This window comes from Mus caroli, unplaced genomic scaffold (assembly GCF_978045245.1).
Source record: "Mus caroli unplaced genomic scaffold, Mus_caroli_1 scaffold_14, whole genome shotgun sequence".
In the NCBI taxonomy this organism is placed as follows: domain Eukaryota; kingdom Metazoa; phylum Chordata; class Mammalia; order Rodentia; family Muridae; genus Mus; species Mus caroli.
The window spans coordinates 268,471-292,060 of NW_028227269.1; positions in this window are offsets into that span (position 1 = coordinate 268,471).

Consider the following 23,590-nt stretch of genomic DNA (forward strand, 5'->3'; position numbering starts at 1 on the left):
AATCTAGAACAAGGTTGCCATTATTGTAGAGTAAGAACAGACTGAGTGTCGCACAGATGGCAGGTGATTCCTGGCCAGCAATGGGGGCTCAGGCCAGGATTCATTCAAACCTTAGCTCGGTTAATGATGTCAGCACGTTATGTTAGAGGTTCTGTGCTTCCTCTGTGAGCCTTGTGTCCTGTTCTCCTGGGGATGCTGGGGATGAGATGTCTGGATTGAGAGTCAGTCCCAGACCCCCTCTATCTACCAGCCTGGCTTGAGAGCAGACGTAATATGATGCTCACTCTCTCTCTTCTGTGATCCTGGCCGCCAATCAACCCATCACTGACCCGACAACTCTGGGTCCCCTGGCTGATAGGTTCACTTGCTGACCTGTTTGCCTCGAAGCTCTATCCCTGTTCACAATTCAACCCGGGCAGAAAAGCTGCCTGTAAAGTGTGACGTGTGAACTGTCTGGGAGAAACAAAATGGAAAAAAGAAGTGGGGGCAGGGTGGGTGGGCCTGAAAGCTTCCGAAGGGAAGAGAGAGGAAGGCAAAGCGAGATGGGGTTACAGGTGAGAGTCATCCGGAAGGCGAAGTGGGCTCTACTGAAGCAGCCATGTAAGAGCAGAAGGGCTTGAGGGTTAAGACAAACCTGTGTTCTACACAGTGTGTGTGCATGTGCATGTACATGTGTGAAGTTGTCACACAGTTTGATGGCACAGCACACAGAGGATTTCTTTCCTTCTGCTATGCTCAAGTGCACCAGGATAGAGATGCAGGACATTCCACTCTAAGAGCATCAGGGCAGCATCAAGGTCATCCTCTGATATTCAAGGAGTGTCTGACATGCTAGGCCTCCTCTGGATGATGACAGATATTGGGGGGGGGGGAAGATGTGCAGAAGCTTCCAGAAAGAAACACACGTGATCTGAGTGGGAAACTCAGATTTGTTACACATACAGAGCAGGCTAGTGGCCTCCCTACGAGGAATGTGTCTGCCCAGTCCTGCAGCTGACTCTAATCCTGCAGATCCACCAACTCTGCAGGCAGAGGGTCGAGCAACTGAGGCAGCGTGCCCAGAGAGACTTTTGAGAGCGGACAGTCTGCAGGCATTTTACCATCCGTCTATTGAGACATAGCAAGGCCTGGGAAGGTCCCCAAGGTGTAAGCAGAAGCCATATACCCCATTTCTCCAAAGCCTCTCCAGTCAGTCACACCCCCTCACTTCTCCCCAATTTCTAGATAGGGAACTCAAAGGGACTGTGATAACTGGGAAGCTTTGAAAGTGAACCCAGGCTTCCAGTTCTATGCTGGACCTTTGTTTTGCTGGTTATCGTGAGCAGAGCGAGCCAGTCGTTAGGATTGCTAGCAAGTTTGTGGGAATAATGTTCTCTGATTTGCTGAGTGGTAGGAGAGGGAGAACAGGAGAAAAGCGGGGTGAAGGGGAGAAGGAGAAATGTCTAAAGGTGTAAATAGGAAAATCTTTAGTTTTTTTTTTTAATTAATTTCTCTTTTGAGGCAGGGTCTAATTAGACACAAGCTACTCTCAGACTCCCTAGGTCAGCAGTTCTCAACCCATGGGTCTCAATCCCTTTGGGGGCAGGGTCAAAAGACCTTCACAGAGGTCCCATATCATACACCCTGCATATCAGATATTTACATTATGACTCATAACAGTAGGATAATGAGAGTTATGAAGTAGCAAGGACAATAGTTCTATGGTTGGAGGTCACAGCATGAGGAAGGTTGAGAACCGCCTCTCTATAGCTGAGGATGGCTGTGAGCTCAGCTCCTCAGCTCCTCCCGCCTTCACTGCACAAGCTCTAAGGTTACAGGTGTGCTACCACCATAGCCTGTTTATTCTGTACTGGGGATGAAACTCCAGGCTTCATGCTCATTAATCCACATACTCTACCAACTGAGCTATACACCTCCGCCACCAGACCTAATTCACTTTTTAAAATACCCCCCAATAATTACACTCTCATCCTATTGAAAGATCCTGACAGAATGTAAAAGGTCACAGAAGCCCTGAAATTGGCAAAATAGATTTCATTGTTAGCAGAACTAGCTTCACTAATTTAGAAAAATAGAGGTGCACAATGCTCTGGCCGCTCCTAGAGCCTGTGTGTCTGCCAATGTTCTGACCGTTCCTTGAACCCAGGTGTGTGCCCACTGCTGAAGCCCATTGTCAGGTGTTTGTGATATTGGTTGTTGGGATAGAATTGGAAAATCTCCCCAGCAACCACAGCCGGGCCAATCCGGAGTTGCTGCACCTGCACCAGACTCTTTCCTTGTATCCCTCCCATACCCATTTCTTGAGAAATCAATCATTTTAGAATAGACATTGTTTAGATCTGGAAATCCCCTACTCCCTCCTCCTTTCCCCCTTGAGGACCTATAAAAACTGGGACCCCTTTCCCCCTCGGGGTCGACTCCTCTACCCCTGCGTGGGATAGAGTCATCCCCAGAGCTCTGGCTTTCCTCGTGTGGTTTGCATCAAATTTGGTCTCTCTTGAGTTCTTGGGGGTCCGCTATTATCCCAAGACTTGAGTGAGGGTCTCCCTTCGGAGGTCTTTCACTATATTATGAACTACAGTGACCCCTTCCCACCAGTGAGGTGGATGAGGCTTGTCTTCCCCACACACCTTCCTGATCCTTCTCTCCTGACTCTGACATTACAGAATGCTCTCCAGGCTCCACCACAATGCCAAGGGTCTAGCCAACAGACCTCGAGTTCCAGCTTTGCAACTTTGTGCCATCCTGACCAAAAACAGGTTTGTATGGTCACCTCGCCCCAGCTCCTTCAGTCTCCAGGCAAACACTGCAGCACCTTTTTGCTTTGAGAACCGTGTCCTTCATCTTGCAAAATCAAAGGCTGAACTGGTACCACAGAGAGGCACTAGTAGAGTTAATTATCTGAGCCACAAAGATCCAGAGGTACTAAGTGACATCAGTAGTTTGTGACTAAGCACCAAACATTCTTCCATCTCAGCATTGGCTCCCTGAGGGCAAATGTGGTGATGTATGACTGGCTTTTACTGTGTCTCAAATACGGTCAAGCAGTAGTGTGTTATTTGTGCGGGGGTGGGGGAGCTGCCATTTTCACGATCCAACTCCCTATGTTACTGTAGGTAGTAAGGGCAACTACAAAGGAATGAGAAAAGCAGCTCTGTAAAACAGAAGGATCTAGATCTGCCACATCAGATGGTGGTGACAGGGATTGCTGTGGTGACGGGTTTGACCAGGGACACACCGCTGGTCAATCAGGAAGTATCCAGGCAAGCAGGTCCATTCCCAAAGCACACATTTCCCTGGCATGGACTTAAAAGTGGTGCGCTATTATGATTCTTGGTGAGTTACTGGGTAGAATAAATGAATAATGCTAAAACCTGCTTCACTACAAGAGAAAGTAGAAAAAAAAAATCAAAGGATCTTCTTGGGTAGTGATCATGACCTGTGAGCATGTGACGGGAATTGGAGTCCTGAGGTGTTCCCGTGCCAAGTAAAATGCAGAGGGAGAACCAAGGGGCACACACAGATGCCCTGCAATTAGGATTCAGAGACGAGCTAGCTGGAAAGGAGCTTTGTGCCATTCATGGGGTGAGGTGAGAGGGGCACCTGACCCTGTGCACTCCCAAGAGGCCTCCATCTGAGGTAAGAGCTGAAGAATGAGTTGCTGTAAGCCAGGTAGGTGCAGTCTGGGAAGAAAGGGCACATTTCAGAATGGTGTAAGGACTGGGAATGGATTTGGAGTAGTCTTGGAGTTTGCAGCTGCTTCTCATGAGGGGACCAAACAAAGCGGGGCCTAGTGTTATAGTTTAGAGGTCATGAAGACATTGCTGTGGTTTGAGACTTGCAGGCTGGATACTAACCCTACCTACAATGCATATACCTCCACAGTGCATGGGAGCCGGCTGACACCCTGCTTGCATTCTCAAAAGATTCCCTCAGTCACATAAGCTCTGAAACTGGCATACAAAAACCTTAAAATATTCCTGTGCCCAAAAATACTTCATGTGGCAGGTGGGTGCATTTTAATGTTTGATTCAGTACAGGCTGGAAGATTTCAATATAAAAGTTTCTTGGGCCTCCTCTGAGGCTCAAGGACCTTAAAATGATGTCAGGGTGGGGCACAGTGGAGGAGGCATGTGAGTATGAGGGGCAGCCATGAGTCCCGAGCTCAGGAGAGCTGAGAAGCCTAAGAAGTCACAACAGGCTCAAACGCTAGGCCTGTGAGCTAGGGTCGTATTTCCTGTTTATTCTGATGTTCGGGGAATAAACCCAAAGCCTCATGTGTGCCAGGAAGTGTTTTATTACAAGGTTAGACTTCAGTGTGTGTGAAAGAAAAAGAGAGAGAAGAGAGGCAGGGAGGTGAAGGAACACAGAAAGAGGAGAGAGAACACCCATGTGCGGGCATGGGGAGGCCAGAGGAGGACATCCGGTGTCTTCCTCTGTCATCTCCACTTTATTGTCTTGAGACAGGGTCTATGACTCAACCAGAAACTCACTATTTAGACCAGGCTAGCCCAACAGCAGGCTCGCAGGATCTGCCTTTTATGTGTTCCCCAGTGTTGGGGTTCCAGGCACACCAGTGGTCAGCATTTTTACCTGAGTGCTAGGGATTTGAATTCGAGTCTCGGGTTTATAAGTCGAAGACTCCTACCCAGTACCCCCAGCCCCTGGCTGGATCCTGTTCTTGAGAGAGAAGATAGACATTTACATGTATGTTCATGCATGTGGAGGTATGGAAAGAGACCTAGGAGGAGGGAAGGAGGAAGCAGGGTGACCGCTGTACCCATGAGGGAGACAAGAATTCAGGAATCAGCAGTGTGGTGGCAGAGGCAGGGAGAGGCGTGAGACATAAGGGTCTGAGAGCCTTTGCGTCTTTTTGTTTTGTGTTTTGAGATGGCTCTCAGGTGTCCCAGGCTATACTCAAGCTTGCCATGTAGCCAAAGATGACATTAAACACCTATCTATCCTCCTGCCCCTGCCTCCCAACTGTACGGATTACCATATGCATTACCATACCTGGTGATCTTTTGTTTTGTTTTGTTTTCTAAGATGAATTCCTTGGGCACAGAGCGTAGACCCTTATATGAAATTTTATTCCCTAATTTTATTCCCAGTCTGCTATTATTCAATTGATTTTCTAGAATATTCCATATTCTACCTGTGAACAGCTTGATATATTCAGAGGACACCCACATTTTAGGGGAGATACAGGGAAATAATGCAGGTTTGGGACTGTGCTATGGAGCGGGCAGAACGGACAGATGTGTCCTTGTCTGAGCCTCGGGAACCCACATTTTAGGGGAGATACAGGGAAATAATGCAGGTTTGGGACTGTGCTATGGAGCGGGCAGAACGGACAGATGTGTCCTTGTCTGAGCCTCGGGAACCCCTGGCTGTGACCTTATTTGGAAAAGTGGCTCTGCAGATGTGGTTAAGTTACAGATTTCAAGGTGAGATCATCACGACGTCTCTGGGCAGGCCCTAAGCCTAATGACACAGACAGGAGGAGGTGGATCTCGAGCTAAGCCCTGAATGAGTTGCCCAAGAGGGAATGGCCAGCTTGCTCTCTGCCTCTCTTCACTCCTCACAGGCCAGACAGCCCACTAAGCCTTTCTTCTGACTCCTCGGCCCGGGCAAGGAGTCACAGGCTTTCCTATCAGGATGTAGGACAGTCTATTCGAAGCCTGTTGACAGGTCACTCTGTAGTTCTCTGAAGCCCATGAGACATGAATGGGAATAAGAGGGGGTAGGGAAGGCAGAACGTAGAGCCGGGGTGAGGACTCAGAATGGTCCTGGGGAGGCGTCTGAGAGCAGGAGTGGAGAGGCCAAGGAGACCTGCAAAGCTCTGGACGTGTTTGGAAGGGACTTTAGTAACCCCTGAACTCCTTATCTACCCATCTTTTCATCCCCTGAAAACATGGGCACAGATTCAGTATTATCCGCAGGGTTCCATGTGCTTAGAGAGGGATGACTGAACTTCAGAGTCTACTCAGCCCTCAGCCGCAAGTACCCGCTGAGAGGGTGAGCAGAAGCTGAGCCCCAGTTGTGTACTCTGGGTACAAAAAGTCTGCTTTTGTAATTACACAAAGGAGTAGTAGATACTGCTGCTGCTCTGCCCTCTCTGAGGTCTCCCTGGCTCCAGTCCCCAGAGCATCCCCAACCATGTCCTCACGATCTTTGACAAAGAGTGGCAGGCAACAAATTCTGCCTCTGTAAGGATGTTCTGTCCCACCTCCCCTGCCCCCAGTGGTCTGTGTCCCTTTTCTTCCCTCCTTTGTCCCTTCCCAGTCCTCTAGAAGTTCACTGGAATCATTTGTAACTTATTGTTTTCTTTCTTTGATTTTTAATTCCTGAGTAATTAAATAACAAACCAAGAGTCGAGTGTAGTACACTCACCTGCAGCCGCAGCATTGGGAGGTGGAAGCAGAGAGCTCAGGAATTCTAGGTCATCTGCGGCTACCTATGCAGTCTGAGACAGAGGCTGTCTTAGGCTATATGACACCCTGTATTCGAACATTAAGATCAAACAGGAGAGTTTATGGCTGAGGTCAGCTGTGGGAGGGCAGGGACCAGAAGGAACCAGTTTGTTTTTTTTAAATTAGGTATTTTCTTAATTTACATTTCAAATGCTATCCCAAAAGTCCCCCAGACCACCCCCCACTCCCCTACCTACCCACTCCCACTTCTTGGTTGTCCCTGGCGTTCCCCCGTACTGAGACATAAAGTTTGCTAGACCAAGGGGCCTCTCTTCCCAGTGATGACTGACTAGGCCAACTTCTGATACACGAGCTCAGGGGGTACTGATTAGTTCATATTGTTGTTCCACCTATAGGGTTGCCGACCCCTTTAGCTCCTTGGGTACTTTCTCTAGCTCCTCCATTGGGGGCCCTGTGTTCCATCCAATAGCTGACTGTGAGCATCCACTTCTGTGTTTGCCAGGCCCCAGCATACCTTACAAGAGACAGCTATATCAGGGTCCTTTCAGCAAAACCTTGTTGGTGTATGCAATGGTGTCAGCGTTTGGAGACTGATTATGGGATGGATCCCCAGGTATGGCAGTCTCTAGATGGTCCATCCTTTCGTCTCAACTCCAAACTTTGTCTCTGTAACTCTTTCCATGGGTGTTTTGTTCCCAATTCTAAGAAGGGGCAAAGTGTCCACACTTTGTCATCCTTTAGGTCTGCCGCCTAGCCTACTTTCTGCTGAGCTCCTGGCCAATGGGGGAGATTCTGCCTCAGAAACTAAGGTGTATGTTGCCACCAATATCACTAACGGGAGCATTCTGTGAATTTGTTTTCTCATCTTTAGCAGCATCCCTGGTCCCATTGTGTTACTTCCAAATTCCCTTACCCATCAGCAGCACAGTACCTCCCTCAACTTGTAACTTTCAAATGGCTGTAGACATGGTCAGATGAGATGAAATCTCCTGCAATGGAGACCCTTTGTATTATGCTTATTCTTGGAGATGTCCTAAAAAAAAATTTTAGGTACACTGACATGTACTGATGTGTAATTGGGGACAAATAATAAAATATTAGTTTAGGGCTTCACCTAAGCATGGAAACTGAGAGCTTATAGCTCATCTACAAGATGGAGGTAGAGAAAGAGCAAGACTGGGCCTAATGCCAATTTTGAAACCTCAAAACCCACCCAGTGACACACCTCCTTCAAATAGACCACACCTCCTAATCCTTTCTAAACAGTCCACCAGCTGGTAGCCAAACGTTCAATACATTGAGTATACAGGGGCCATTCACATTCAAACCACCATACACATTCCTTTTCTAGAATCTGTGATCACAGAACCAGACAAGAGCTCCCTCCTGTGGGGCAAGCCTCATAATACATTCAGAAAGCACTGTGTTTACCCACAGAATTGTTGAGCCAGAGTGAAAGACAGTTGGAATGCATCTGGGGAAACATGCAAATTTCTTCTACCTCTTTTCCTTTTCAGAAGTGCCTGAGGAAAAGGTTTCTTCTAAACGAAGTAAGTTCCTTATGGATAATTTTTATTCATGGTAGATGTGCCTACCTTAGGATTCCTTTTGAAAATATATGAGTCTGTGTTAAAACATTCAAGGATATGAAAAGACGGCCCCTAAGGTCTGGCCTGTCTCACTTCGAGCACTGGGTAGTGACAAGATAAGCTCCGGCAAGGTGCTGTCTAATAGGAACCAGCAGGTACATATGAGGGTGGGGAGAAGTAAGCTGTTCCTTATCCAGGGAGGTGGGCTGGAACTTGGCTTTCCTTTTTCTTTTTTTTTTTTTTTTAAAGATTTATTTATTTATTATATGCAAGTACACTGTAGCTGTCTTCAGACACTCCATAAGAGGGCGCCAGATCTCGTTCCGGATGGTTGTGAGCCACCATGTGGTTGCTGGGATTTGAACTCTGGACCTTTGGAAGAGCAGTCGGGTGCTCTTACCCACTGAGCCATCTCACCAGCCCTTTTTTTTTTTTTTTTTTTTTTTTTTTGGGCTTTCCTTTTTCTTATTTGTTCTTTTTATTTAAAAACTTTATGTGTATAATGCATTTTGATTGTATCCACCCATATTCCCTGCCCTGCCATTTATACACTCTCCATTTTCCATGCCGACCTTTTTTATTCTACTGTCCTCCTCCCACCCACCCCCTTCCCACAGTCATTCCCCCTTCCCCCTCCATTCTCTTCCGAGGGGATGGGGCTCCCCCTGGGAATCTCCATATTCTAGCACTCCCAAGTCTCTGCAAGGCTAGATGCTTCTCTTCCCTCTGAAGCCAGACAAGGCAGCCCAACTAGAAACACATATTCCACAGACAGGCAACAGCTTTTGGGATAGCCTCAGGGCCAGTTGTTTGGGACTCACATGAAGACCAAGCTGCATGTCTGCTACATATATGTGGGGAGGCCTAGGTCCAGCCCATGTATGCTCTTTGTTTTGTGGTTTGGTCTCTTGAGAGTCCCAAGGGTCAGGTTAGTTGACTCTGTTGATCTTGCTGTGGAGTTCCTATTCTCTTAGGGGCTGCAATCCTTACTCCCATTCTCCCATAAGAGTCTCTGAGCTCCATCTACTGTTTGGCTATGGGTATCTGCATCTGTCTGAGTCAGCTGGTGGGTGGAGCTTCTCAGAGGACAGCTGTGCTAGACTCCAGTCTGCAAGCCTAACAATGCGCTCTGAACTTCATATAATCCTAAAAAAAAAAAAAACTTTGAGTCATTCTACTGTATGAGTAGGGGTTTAGAACTGTCTACTGGAGCATGGGTATCCTGTCAGGGTTACATCTTGGTTCTGTTGATTTTATATCCCACTCACTGCCATCCTCACAAAGTCCCTCTCCCCATTCTCCCTCCTCTTCTCCTCTGAGAGTGTGGCCCACACCCTGGGTATCCCACAACCCAGGCACATCAAGTCTCTGCAGGTTTAGGCGGGGGCGGGGGTGGTGGTGCATGTGTGTTGCATATTGTGTGCTTGTGTGTTATATTGCTCATTGTGTTGTGTGAGCTGGTGTGTGTATGCTTTTTTATTCATGAGCACACATGCACACTCATGTTCTCATATGTGTCTGTATGTAGGTATGTGTGTGTGTGCATGTGACACACTCGACATGCTTGTGCATGCCAAAACCACTTCTGGAGGTAAAAGGACAATGGCAGGTGTTCGTTCATTCCTTCCTTTCACCTCGTGCTAGGTAGGCTTCTTTTGTTCTTTACTGCTGTGCTCCAGGATAGGTAATTCATTAACTCCCAGGGATTCTCCTGTCTCCACCTCCCATTTCACCACAAGAGCACTGGGGTTACAGATAGATGTTCACTACTGTGTCCAGCTTTCTGTGAGCTTCTGAGTATGCAAGCTGAGAACCCTCACACCTGGTCATCTAGCCTTCTCTCCAGCTCCCTAGATCCAAGGTTTAGCTTCCAATCCTTCTTTGAGATACTATTCTATTTCTGTGATTATTCATCCCAGACTCCAGGAAGTTTCCTGCAGAAATCTTACTAGTGCTTTTAGGAATATCCTTGTGTGTTTCTCTTCCTCATACCACAGAACATCACATGCTGTGTGACACTCTGGTCAGGACGGTGCTTCCATAAGAGATGATAGGAGTGAGAAGTTCCATCATATGATGACAAAGATATTTTAGCATAGCAGTGCACAGCCTATCTCATGTTAGGGATGGTTCTGGCATAAGTAAACCTATCCTACTAACAATAGAATTAAAGTATAGAATATACAGTTTTATAGTGCCATGGCATTGGTAATTTATCATACCATTCATTTTATTCTTACAGTATATGCCTTCTAACTAGAAAGGGGTCTGTATGCATACAAGCCCATGTGTACAGGAGTGTGCATGTGGAGTGGTATGTGATTTTAATCATGTGAATGCCCAAATATGCATAGATCATGGACTCATACAGTGGCAAATGAAAGATGTCTGTCTTTCAAGAGAACCCTTGGAGACACTACCTTTCCCACAGAATTTCATTCAAGGAGCTCAAAGGCCAGGTTAGTTTTACAATATTCACTGTTACTGTAAGCTAAGCAAAGCCCACCTCCTCCTTCTACACTTCTGAAAACTACAATTGGTAGTTTGTCTCCTGCTTCCTCTACCATTTTATTTTGTTAATGTCATAATGAGCATTGTTCCTATATCATACCAACCCATCCATCCCTCTCCACTTCGAACTGCTCCGTTCCCCCCTCCCGTCTAGAGTTCATAATTTTTTTTATTATTTTTAATATCCCCCAGTTCAAAATCAAGCAATTATTCATTTTTGTATTTTTTATTCTTCTCTCATACAACACATTCCCAACTGCAGCATTCCCTCCCTATGCTCGCTCAGCCCAGTTTCTCTCTAGTTTCCCTTTCCCTCAAATCTCACAAACAGCCCAATCTAAACAACCATAGCATGTAGGCAGAAAACCTAGTACAGACCCCTGCAGGCTCCGTGATTGTTGCTTCAGTCTCTGTGAGCTCCTATGAGGCCTACTTAGATGATTCTGTGGTCCATGTTTCCCAGGTGTCCTTCACCCCAGGCTCCTACAATCTTTCTTCTCCTATTCCATAGGGTTCCCCAAGCTCTGCCTTTGGTTGTGGGTCTCTGCATCCATTCACATTAACTGCCGGAGGAAGCCTCTCTGATGTCAATTGGTCTAGGCACTAATGTATGTTTTTGGGAATAATTTTACTAAACTTTTTTTTGTGGGGAGGAGGGGTTCGTCAGTCGTGTTTAGTCTTGTTGCAGGAAATATTTTTTAAAGGCACCATCCTGCGCTATCACCAGCTACTCACTCTCCCTGGCAACCTTGCTGCCTTCATGGCTAACCCCATGCAATGACTCTACTTCTATCTCCTCAGGGTTTTCCACGGTTGCCCATCTCAGTCAGATTTATATTAGTAAATTCTCAACCCACAAAATGCCTGCACAATGAACTCAAAACTCAATTGATATAAATACAGGCTACACTCCTAGATAGGGCAAGCACACCCTACTTATAATTTAACCATCTATTTAAGAAATCCCCAATACTTATGGCTCCCAAAACTGTGTGGTTCTGGCTCCTCTTCCTCTCCTATAGGTTCCATCTTGTCTCTTCCTCTCCTTTCCTCCTTCTCTCCCTCTACTCTCTGTACTCATCTCTAAAATTCTCAACCCACCTTCCTTTTCCACTGCCCAATCACAGGCTTTCACCTTATCTTATACCTGACCTCGCCTGCATATAGACAGCAATCCACATAGTCTTTTCCTAGGTCTCTGAGCCATTCAGCTTCCATCTCTGACCATCCAGGCAGTGTCAGTCATGGGCTCCTTCTCATGGCTTGGCCCTCATATTAGACCAGTGATTGTTTGACCATTCCCACAATCTCTGAGCCACCATTGCCTCAGCACATCTTGCTGGTAGAACAGGTATGGGTTGGAGGTTTTGTGGTTGGGTTGGTGTTGGTCCCACAACTGGGAGCCCTCCCAGGTTACCAAAGATGGCCAGTTCAGGCTCTGTATCCTCTATTACTAGGAGTCCTCACTATTGTAACACTCTTAGATTCCAGAGAGTTTCTGCTGCAATAGGTTTCTACACAGCCTCCTAAATGCCCCCTTATTCCAGTCAATCTTCTCCCAGGACTCTTTCCCCTCTGCCCCTCCCTCCTTGATCTGATTCCTTCCCATCCCCACCCACCCACTGACAGGACACTTGAAAAATCTATCTCCCCTTCCCAGAAAGATCTGTGTGTCTTGTTTAGAGCTCCTTGTTAATACTTAGTCTCTCTCGGTCTATAGATTGTAGTGTGGTCTTCTTTGACAGCTAATATCCACTTATAAGTGATGACATATCATGTTCATCTTTCTGGGCCAGGGATGTCATTTTTTTTTATCTGAGTAACACACCATGTATAAATATGCTTCATTTTCTTTATTTAAGTTCTTTGGTTAAGAAACATCTAGGTTGTTTCCAGTTTCTAGTTGTTATAAATAAAGCTACAATGAACATATTTGAGTAAGTGTGTTGTGGTAGGATGGAGTGACCTCTGGGTATAAAACCAGGAGTGATATAGCTGGGTCTTGAAGTAGAAGCTCTCCCAATTCTATGAGGACCCATCACATTTACCTCCATATTGGTTCAACAAGTTGGTACTCCCACCAGTAATAGTGGAGTGATTCCCTTGCTCCACATCCTCACCATCAAGAGCTATCTTAGCCATTCTGACAGGTGTAAAATGGAATCTCAAAGTAGTTTTGATTTGCATGTCTCTGGTTGCTAATGATGGTGAACATTGGTTTAAGTGTTTCTTGGCCACTGGAGATTCCTCTATTGAAAATTCTATGTTTAGCTCTGTACTCCATTTACATTGAATTATTTGGTTTGTTACTGTTTAGTTTCTTGAGTTATTTATATACTTTGTATATTAGCTCTCTGTCATATGTGGGGTTGGTGAAAAGAATGTGCCTGTGCTATCAGTTGTCTAGTCATCTCCTATGCTGATACCCTCAAGGCTCTTCTCTGTTTTCAATTCTGTCAGGTTCAAAGTGTCTGGTTTAATCTAGATGTCTTTGATCCAATTGGTCATGAAGATTTTTTTGTTTTGTATTGTTTATGTATATGAGTACATTGTTGCTTTCTTCAGACACACCAAAAGAGGGCATCAGATCCCATCACATACGGTTGTGACCCTCCATTTAGTTGCTAGAAATTGAGCTCAGGACCTCTGAAAGAGCAGTCAGTGCTCTTAATCACTGAGCCATCTCTCCAGCCCCTTGGACATGAGTTTTAAGCAAGGTGATAATGTGGATTTATTTGCTTTCTTCTACATACAGACATCCAATTAGACCAGCACCATTTGTGGAAGAGGCTTCATTTTTTCCATTATGCTCTGACTTCATTAAAAATTGAGTGTTCACAGATGTGTGGATTTATTCTGGGTTTTCAATTGCATAGATTATAGTGTCTGTTTTTATGCCAATACCGTGTGGTTTTTATTCTCATAGCTCTGTTATTAATATTATCACCTCTGCTTGATATCAGGGATGGTGATATCTAGAAATTCTTATATTGCACAACATTGTTTTAACTGTCCTGGGATTTTTGGTTTTCCATATAAAGTTGAGTCTTGTCCTTTTAAGACCTATAAAGAATTGTGTAGAAATGTTGATGGACATTGTGTTGAATCCATGCATTGCTTTTGGTGGGGTGGCCATTTTTACTATATTTTACTGATCCATGAGGATGGCAAATCTTTTCATCTTCTGCCTTCATCAATTTCTTTCTTCAAAGACCTGAAGTTTTTGCCATACAAGCTTCTTCATTTGCTTGGTTAGAGTAACCCCAAAGTAAATAATGTTGTTTGTAGCTATTATGAAGGGTGTTGTTTCCCTGATTTCTTTCTCAGTATGTTTGTCATTTGTATAAAGGAGGGCTACTGATGTTTTCAGTTACCCTCGTAGCCAGCCACTTCATTGAAGGTGTTTAATGAGTTTTAAGAGTTCCCTGGTGGAATTGTGGTGGCACTTATGTTATCATATCATACCTTCTCTTCCAATTCATAGCCCTGTGATCTCTTTCAGTTGTCCCATTGCTCTAGCTGGAACTTCAAGTGCTATACTGAGTAGATATGGACAGGGTGGACGCCATGTCTTGTTCCTGATTTCAGTAGAATTACTTTGAGTTTCCCTCAATTCAATTTGATGTTGGCTCTTGACTTGCCATAAACTGATTTTATTATGTTTAGGTATGTCTGTTGTGTTACTACTCTCTCCCAGAGTTATTATGAAGCAGTGTTGAATGTCATCAAAGTCTTTTTCATCATCTAGTTAGATCATCGTGTGTTTTTTTTCTTACAGTTTGTTTATGTGGTGTATCCCATTGACTGATTTTTGTATGTTGAACTATCCCTGCATCTCTGGGATGAAGCCTAGTTGGCCATAATGGATTATCTTCTTGATGTGTGCTTAGATTCAGTTTACAATTATTTTGAATATTTTTGCATCTATGTTCATCAGGAAAATTTATCCACAATTCCCTTTATTTTGTTGAATATTTATATGATTCGAGTATCAGCATAAATATGGTCTCTTAAATGAATTTGACAATGTTCTTTCTGTTTCAATATGTGGAGCAATTTGAAGAGGAGTGCTGATAACTCTTCTGGAATCTGAAGGCAGCTATACTCACACAAGCATATACCCATACAACTCACTCCTACCCAAACGTAGACACACACTGTCACACAGTTAAAAATAAATCTTTTGGGGCTGGTGAGATGGCTCAGTTGGGTAAGAGCACTGACTGCTCTTCCAAAGGTCCTGAGTTCAAATCCCAGCAACCACATGGTGGTTCACAACCACCCATAATGAGATCTGACGCCCTCTTAGGGTGCATCTGAAGACCTCTAAGATGTACTTATTTATAATAATAAATAAATCTTTGGGTCAGAGCGAGCAGGGTTGACCAGAGCGAGCAGAGGTCCTAAATTCAATTACCAACAACCAGATGAAGGCTTATAACTATCTGTACAGCTACAGTGTGTAGTGTGTACTCATATACATTAAATAAATAAGTAAATAAATCTTTAAAGATTTTTTTAAAAAATAAATCTTTTAAAAATCTGTCTTATATAGAGATTATCATATGGTTGCACCAGAAAAGGAGCATCTTGCCCCAAATCTACGTTTCTTGATGTTTTCAGGGGTGTAGGTTTGTAGCTATGAAGTAAAAAAATGGTAGCTGTGTGAGATATGTTAATTATCTTGTTGGGTCGATTATTTGACGAGGTGTACCTATAATATAACAATGCTGTATAGCCTAAATACAAGTCTATCAACAATGCCTTGAAGAATGGGGTAGTTTAATTTGGGGGAGCTAAAATCTAATCATACTGCATTCCTTTGCTTCTGTTTATTGTATAGTAGATGGATAGAAGTCAACATCAGATTTTTAGAAATTTTTATTATATGTATTTATAATTGTATGGAGAGGAATGTGCGGTACATATTTGTGTGAATGGAGGCCACAGGACAATTGGCCAGAATTGATTCTTTCGTCTGGGATCAAACTGAAGTTGACAGATTTGGTGTCAAGTCTGCCTATTTACTGAGCCATCTCACCAGCACTCAAGATCTCCTCTTTTGTATTCTTTTCTTTAGCCTCAAAAATATTTCCCCAGATGATGCCTACGAGAAATTGTGCCTCGTTTTTAATGGTTATGAAGCCATCTCACATCTGACCCTGCAAGGTGGCAATCTACACACATGCATCACTCACTGTATGAGGTTCTGAAAAATCCAGCCGGTAACCTGAAGTTTCTCAGGTCTGTCTCTTCAATCCCTAAAAGTCTGGTCATATAAAACTATCTTGGATCATTCTATATAGCAAATCTAAGTTAGAGGGAAAGATTTCTTATTTTTTAATTATTTTATTTATTTACATCCCAAATGTTGCCCCCTCCCAGAGTTCTGCACCCCATCCTTCCCACCCCAGGCATGCCCCTTTCCTGGGCATCAAGTCTCTAGAGGATTAGGCACATCCTTTCCCACTGAGGCCAGACAAAGCAGTCCTCTGCTACATGTGTGCTGGGGGCCATAGAGAAGCCCATGTATGCTCTTTGGTTGGTGGCTTAATCTCTGGGATCTCCTAGGTGTCCATGTTAGTTGACACTGTTGATCTTCCTATGTGGTTGTCATCCCCTTCAGCTTCTTCAATCCTTCCCCTAACTCTATCTTAGGGGTTCCTGACTTCAGCCCAATGATTGGCTGCAAGTATCTGCATCTGTCTCAGTCAGTTCCTGGTAGAGCCTTTCAGAGGACGGCCATGCTAAGCCCCTGTCTGCAAACACAACATAACATTAGTAATAGTGTCAGGGTTTGGTGCCTGCCCATGAGATGGATTTTAAGTTGGGCCAGTCACTGGTTGGCTATTCCTTCAGTCTCTGCTCCATATTTGTCCCTGAATTTCTTTTAGACAGGAACAATTCTGGGTCAAAAATTTTGAAGGTGGTTTGATGTCCCCATCCCGCCACTGGGGATCCCTGTCTAACTACTGGAGGTGGTCTCTTCAGGTTCCATCTCCCTACTATTGGGTATTCCAGCCAAGATCACCCCCATTAAGACGAGGGAACCTCTCACATCTTAGGTCTCTGGGACTTTCTAGAGGTTTCCTCCACTCCCACCAGCCCCATATTTCCATTCATTCTCCTGGACCTCTGGGCCTCATTTCTGTCTCTCGCCATACCTAATAAGATTGCTTATGCTGAGAGAGTTTAAGTAACAACTCTGTTGGGTCATTTAGATTGGAGATAATAAAAATCTGTCACTTGCCTATAGTCATGGGACTGAGGAGACTGAAACAAGAGGGCTGAAACTCTGAAATCCACATAGTGAGACCCAGTCTCATAATGATATATATGAATCTGGGTTTGGTGGTGCACGCTTTGGATCCAAGAACTTGGGAGGCAGAAGCAGGGATCTCTAAAGGCTAGCCTGGTATACTACGTAATGAGTTTGGAGTCAGTCAACATATATAGATAAACCCTGTCTCAAAACTATAGATAGATAGATAGATAGATAGATAGATAGATAGATAGATAGATAGATAGATAGATATTCATAAATTTACGGCAGTACAATTAGCAATACATGTATGCACATGGGTATGGGGCTATCCTTAAGGAATGGGCAACCTATCAGTAGTCACAACACCAAAGAAAAAGTGACTCTCCCTTCCCAAGCTGGTACTGATGATATCTCTTCAGCTGAGGGTGGGGCTAAAAGAGAGCATGAATTTGGGGTGGAAATCTGTTGAGTAGGAATTAGGAGAGGATGTGAATAAGATATATATCTGTATGAAATACTAAAAGAAGAAAATTAATGAGACAGGATATCACTGTGTAGTTCTAGATGGCCTGGAACATACTGTGTAGACAATACTAGACTGTACCCCACAGAGATTTGCCTGTCTCTACCTCCTGAATGCTGGTATTAAAGGCATGCATGATCAAAATTTATGTGGGAGAGAATGAAACTTGGTGAACTTAGGCAATTTAGACCATATTTTTGTACTCAACAACATAAGAACGCAAAATGGCCAAAGAGTATAAACATTGTGTCTTTGAACAGTTAGGAAGTATTCCTAAAATAGGAAAGAAAACTTGAAAGTTTGTCTGGAAAGTTCATCCAAGGAGAAAAAAAACTTGATCAGAAACAATGCAGACCCTTCAATTACCCACAGTCAGTTTCTGCTATCTCTTTGTAGGCCTGATTTGATGTTTACTATCTCTTTCAATTACTTCTCTTACCTTGGCTTGCTATATACTTATTAAACCCATTCACAACATTACCTACAACATTCTCTGGATCATTCAGAACATACTTGTTCTCATTTCTTCCACAGCCTGGGATCTTGTTCTACCGCTGCTCAGAAATGGGATGACGTCTTCCCAGTCCTGAAAGTCAATCAATCCCTGATATATCTGGATCTCACAGACAACAGTCTCTTGGACAAAGGTGCTAAGCTGCTATGTAAGATTTGGAAAGAACCAAAGTGCCCACTCACAGGATATTGTAAGTATGTCCTCTCTTCCTTTGGAACATCGCTTTGGACAGTGAGCTATAGACAGAAGAAATATGGTTGACTCCACACTTACACGGCAACCCATATTGTTGTGAGATCCACTTAAATCCAACATAAATCCAACAAAACCCCACTAGTCAATGCAGATGACAAAAAATTTATTGTAATCGGGGCCACAGAACAGACTCAGAAGCTAACTGTGACCCTGAAGAGAAATTGCACAACATATTTAAAGGATGAGACTACAAAGTGAGGGGCAGTGGGGTGTATGTAGCATTGCCCAGTCTTATTTTTTTTTTCATGCTTCCAAATTCCTCTGAGACTTATTAGCAGCTGTTACACACAAAGGGATCTCTAACAGATCTGAGCACAGCAAAGATGGGACCAGAAGGTTTTATCTTCCTCTCCCCCAACCTTCCCCAGCCCCCGTTCCTCTCCCTTGCTAAAGGCTCCAAGGTCTATTCCCTTAGTTAGCCACTCCCTTCTGCCTGATTCATTCCTGAGGCTGATCATTGAGATCTAGCTATCAAAGTATCTAGGTCCAGTTTTCTTTTTTTAATTAATTAATTAATTATTATTAGATATTTTCTTTATATACATTTTAAATGCTATCCCGAAAGTTCCCTATACCCTCCCTCCGCCCTGCTCCCCTACCCACCCACTCCCGCTTCTTGGCCCTGGCATTCCCCTGTACTGGGGCATATAAAGTTTGCAAGACCAAGGGGCCTCTCTTCCCACTGATGGCCGACTAGACCATCTTCTGATACATATGCAGCTAGAGACACGAGCTCTGGGGGTACTGGTTAGTTCATATTGCTGTTTCTCCTATAGGGTTGCAGACCCCTTCAGCTCCTTGGGTGCTTTCTTTAGCTTCTCCATTGGGAGCCCTGTGTTCCATCTTATAGCTGACTGTGAGCATCCACTTCTGTATTTGCCATGCACTGATGTAGCCTCATACGAGACAGCTATAACAGGGTTCCTTCAGCAAAATCTTTCCGGCATATGCAATAGTGTCGCCCAGTCATAGTTTGACATAAGGGGATGAACAAGAGAGTTTTTACCAATCAAGTTAGGATGAAATTCTTGGACTTGGCAACATGAACTTAGTTTGACCCTGCCAGCAAGATGGAGAAGTTGCCCTTGAGTTGTCTGGACTCAGACAAGTGCTTCCTTATAATAGAAGCTGTTTAGCTATTGGGAAGTCCCCAAATACTCTAGGGCCTAGGACCTTGAATTTAGTTTCTCCCTGTGATTAAATGGAATCTGAAAATGAAATGATAGTAGCTAAAATACATCTTTTTGTTCCCAACACTATGAGCCCCACCCATGCATGCAGACACCTGCTTCTGAGTTTTTGACTGTGCATCACTCATTTTGCTCTTCTCTCTCTCTTTGTTGAGAATTTCATGCATGTATATATGTCTGTGTGTCACTTGACAAAACTCATCCCCCATCTTCTCTCCTCTGAGTTCCCTCCATCCTGTCTTCACCATTCCCTCCCAACTTCACATGCTCTTTGCCTAAGTCCACTGAGTCTACTTACTGTACATAGGAGTAAGACAATCTACTGGAGCATGGGCCACCTCTCAGCAGACACATCCCTGAAGAAGACTTGGCTCTTCCTATCTCAGAAACCATCACCTGCCAAACTCCTCAGCGTGAGGCCCTTCCTCATCCATGCTGGATTTTAGCTGGTTTAGTCTTAGGAAGTCTTAGATTGCTTTCCTAAATCTAAATCCCTTGTGTGATCATGACAGTGTGGTGGAAATCAAGAACTTGAGTTTATTTTCTGGAGGCAGCTGGAAATGCCCTCCTCCTAACTTAATAGATATATGAATTTTTGGGGGGGGCTTGGTTTGGGGTTTTTGTTTTAGGTGGGAATTTATAACACTTTTATACATGTGCAGCATGCATCCTGGCATTCTCACCCCCACCTTCCATTCTACCTTCCTCACAAATCTCTCTCATTTATACCTATTCATCTTATTTTATGACCCACCAAGATAACCAGGATCATGTGTGAGACTGTGGGTTATAGCTATGTGTTGAACCCTGATGGGCTCAGCAGAGGAGACACAACTAAAGATAGTTATCCCCCTTCTCCTAAAGTCTATTCATAGACAACAGTTGAGCTGGGTGGGGCCCTGTGAGCCTCTCCCCTTCCTAGACTTATTGTTGGTCGAGCCAGTCCTGCTTGGTCCAGCTGTGTACTTTATCCACAGGCTAGAGAACTGTCATCTCACTGAAGCCTGCTGCAAGGACCTCTCTTTCATTTTGATGGTCAGCTGGACTCTGACACACCTCAGCCTGGCCAACAATAAAATTAGGGATAATGGAGTTAAAAAACCTTTGTGAAAGCTTAATCTACACTGAGTGCAAACTACAGACCCTGGTGTAAGTCTTCTCTGCCTGCAGGAGGCATTGCAGCTGTGTGTGTGTGTGTGTGTGTGTGTGTGTGTGTGTGTGTGTGTGTGTGTATGAGAGATAGAGACAGAGATAGAGACAGATGAAAGGAATTCATGATTATCTTAACTACCACAAATACTATGCTAAGATCCTCCACATGCATGATAGAATATGAGAACTGCATTGGCTGGGGATACACCCCAGTGGTAATGGTTATGTATAGCATAAGTAAAACCCTGGCTTCAGTATTTCCACCATTATAGAATATGTGATGTTTAATATTCTATAGGGAATCAAGAAGAGGATCTGGTATCCCTTCCTTTTTGGTTTTGGTTTTGGTTGTGGTTGAGATGACCCATTGAGTCCAATAGGACTACTGACACGAACTCAGGTATGGGATCATCCACTTGGGGGAAGGATAACCTACTGGTAGGCACTTCCCAAAGAATGGTGACTAATTCCTCCAGCAGTCATCAACTACTAATTGTTTTTAGTAGTGAGAAACGAATGTCCTCAGAAACTCTCCCTCATATGTGTAGTATTTTTGCCTGACTTGGTCTTCTAGAGATAACCATGGATGCTGTGACTTCATGTGTGCTGTGGCATGGCATGTCCAGAAGACACTATTTCCAGCACTCCTCCCACTCTCACAGCACTCCTCCTCACCCTCACAGAACTTCTCCCTCCACACCCTCACAGGACTACTTATTCCTCACTCTCACAGCACTCCTTCCTCTCCACCCTCACAGCATGCCTCCCTCCCCACCCTTACACCACTCCTCCCTCTACACCCTCACATCACTCCTCCCTCCTCATCTTCACACCACTCCTCCCTTCCCACCCTCACAGCACTCTTCCCCATCCACACAGCTCTTACATAGTTTCTGTCCTTTTGTAAGATAGTGTCACCCAGGCTGACTTTATATTCAAAATAATCCTATTTCAGACTTCCAAGGGCTGTGCCACCAAGCCCAACCTAACATCCTCTCCAAGTCTGTGTTTTTAGCACTGTGTAACATAAAGTATACATGGTTGGTTAGAGGTGGAATCAACTTGTCAACAAGATCAATATGACCCTGGTTTTTATCCTGGAATCTGTAGCATCCATTTCATTTTTTTAACATAATTTTTTGAGATTAAAATGTAATTACAACATTTCTTCCTTCCATTTCTTCCCTCCAAACTTTACCATATATCCCTCCCTATTCTCCTTCAAATTTATGGCCTCTTCTCACTAATTATTATTGCATGCACATATGTATATACATATACACATATAGGTATCCTGTTGATACCATATAATGTTATTTGTAGGTATGTGTTCAGGGCTGATCACTTGACACTGGTCCCTGAGGATAGACCACCTCTATTCCTCCCAGCTCTCCTGAGTTGTTACTTGTGTACTGTTGAGGCCTCATGGGCTTTTCCCTACCCAGTTTTGCCTGTTCATTAGTATCACCCTTATTTATTCAGCTCATGTTTGGGCAGTCATGTTGGTGAGACTTTATGAGTGTAGCTTGTGACAGTACTACTAGGAGATACAATTTCATAGTAAACTTCCTGACCCTCTGGCTCTGTTGATCTTTCTACCCCCTCTTCTGCGATCTTCCCTGACCCTCAGGTGCAGGAATTTTTGAAGATACATCCATTGAAACTGGGCTCCAAAACTCTACAGTTTCATTGTGATGTTTTGCAGTGGTCTCTTACTGTTGCAAAGAAAAGTTTCGTAGCATTAGTTTCCAAAGCGTAATGGGGCTGTACTGCAGAGATTGTGTTTAGCATTGACACTACTACACTGGATAACAGAGCATCACTGCCAACATTTAAACACTGGCTCTGTTGGGATGAGAGTCACCAGTACAGTTTGTTCTCATTTGTGTCCTATTACTGTAATAAACACTGTGACAAGAAGCAGCTTGGGGAGGAAAGGGTTTGTTTCATGCTACATCTTGTAGTCCATCATGGATGGAAGCCAAAGCAGGACCTGGATGCAGAATTTGATGTAGAGGCCATAGAAGGAGCTCTGCTTACTGGATAGTTCACTTTGCCCTTTGATACAACCCAGTACCATCTCCCCAGAAGTGGCACCATCTACAATGGCTGGGGCCATGGAGGGATGTTCTTGACTGGCTTGCTTCCCCTGGCTTGCTCAGCCTGCTCTCTTATAGAGCCAAGACTGCCAGCCCAGAGATGGTCCCCCTTGATCACTAATTGAGAAAATGCCTTTATAGTTGGATCTCATGGAGGCATTTCCTCAACGGAAGCTCCTTTCTCTGTGATCACTCCAGCTGTGTCAAGTTGACACAAAACTAGCCGGTACAAGATCCTTCTTATCACATTTAAATATTCACATCAATTGAGCGAAAATGTCTTGTTTTCTATGAATAAACACAATTTTAATGTATTCTAATGTGTCTAATTACTAATACAGCTATACACTATTGTTGTTACTAGCACAGAGTAGAACTCTCGGGCAGTCAAGATTAACTCTTTTCTGTACTGTCTGTGTTAAATCACTTTTCTTCCTGCTATAACGCCTTGTACAGGTTTCTTTATAATGTGCTTATGAAAATACGTCAAGATAATGAAATGCAGTGTATACAACTAAGAACATACAATAAGATCCTTATTGCATTTAGAAATTCACATAAATTAAGCGAAAATGTCTTGTTTTCTCGAATAAAAACAGTTATAATGAATTCTAATGTGTCTCATTACTAGTACACCTGGTCACTGCATCTCAAGTGGGATGGTCACTACATCACAGATGGGATAGTCACTGCATCTCAGGTGGGATGGTCACTGCATCTCAGGTGGGATGGTCACTACATCAAAGTTGGAATTGTCACTGCATCACAGGTGGGATTGTCATCCCATCTCACTTGGGATGGTCACTACAATTCAGGTGGCATAGTCACTGCATCCTAGATGGGATGGTCTCAACATCTCAGGTGGCATGGACACTGTATTTCAGGTGGAATGGTCACAACATCTCAGGTGGATGATCACTACTTCTCATGTGGGATAGTCAGTGCATCACAGTTGGGATGGTCCCTGCATCTCATGTAAGAATCACTACATCTCAGGTAGGATGCTCACTGCATCAAAGGTGAGATGGTAACTGCATCTCAGGTGGGATGGTCACTAC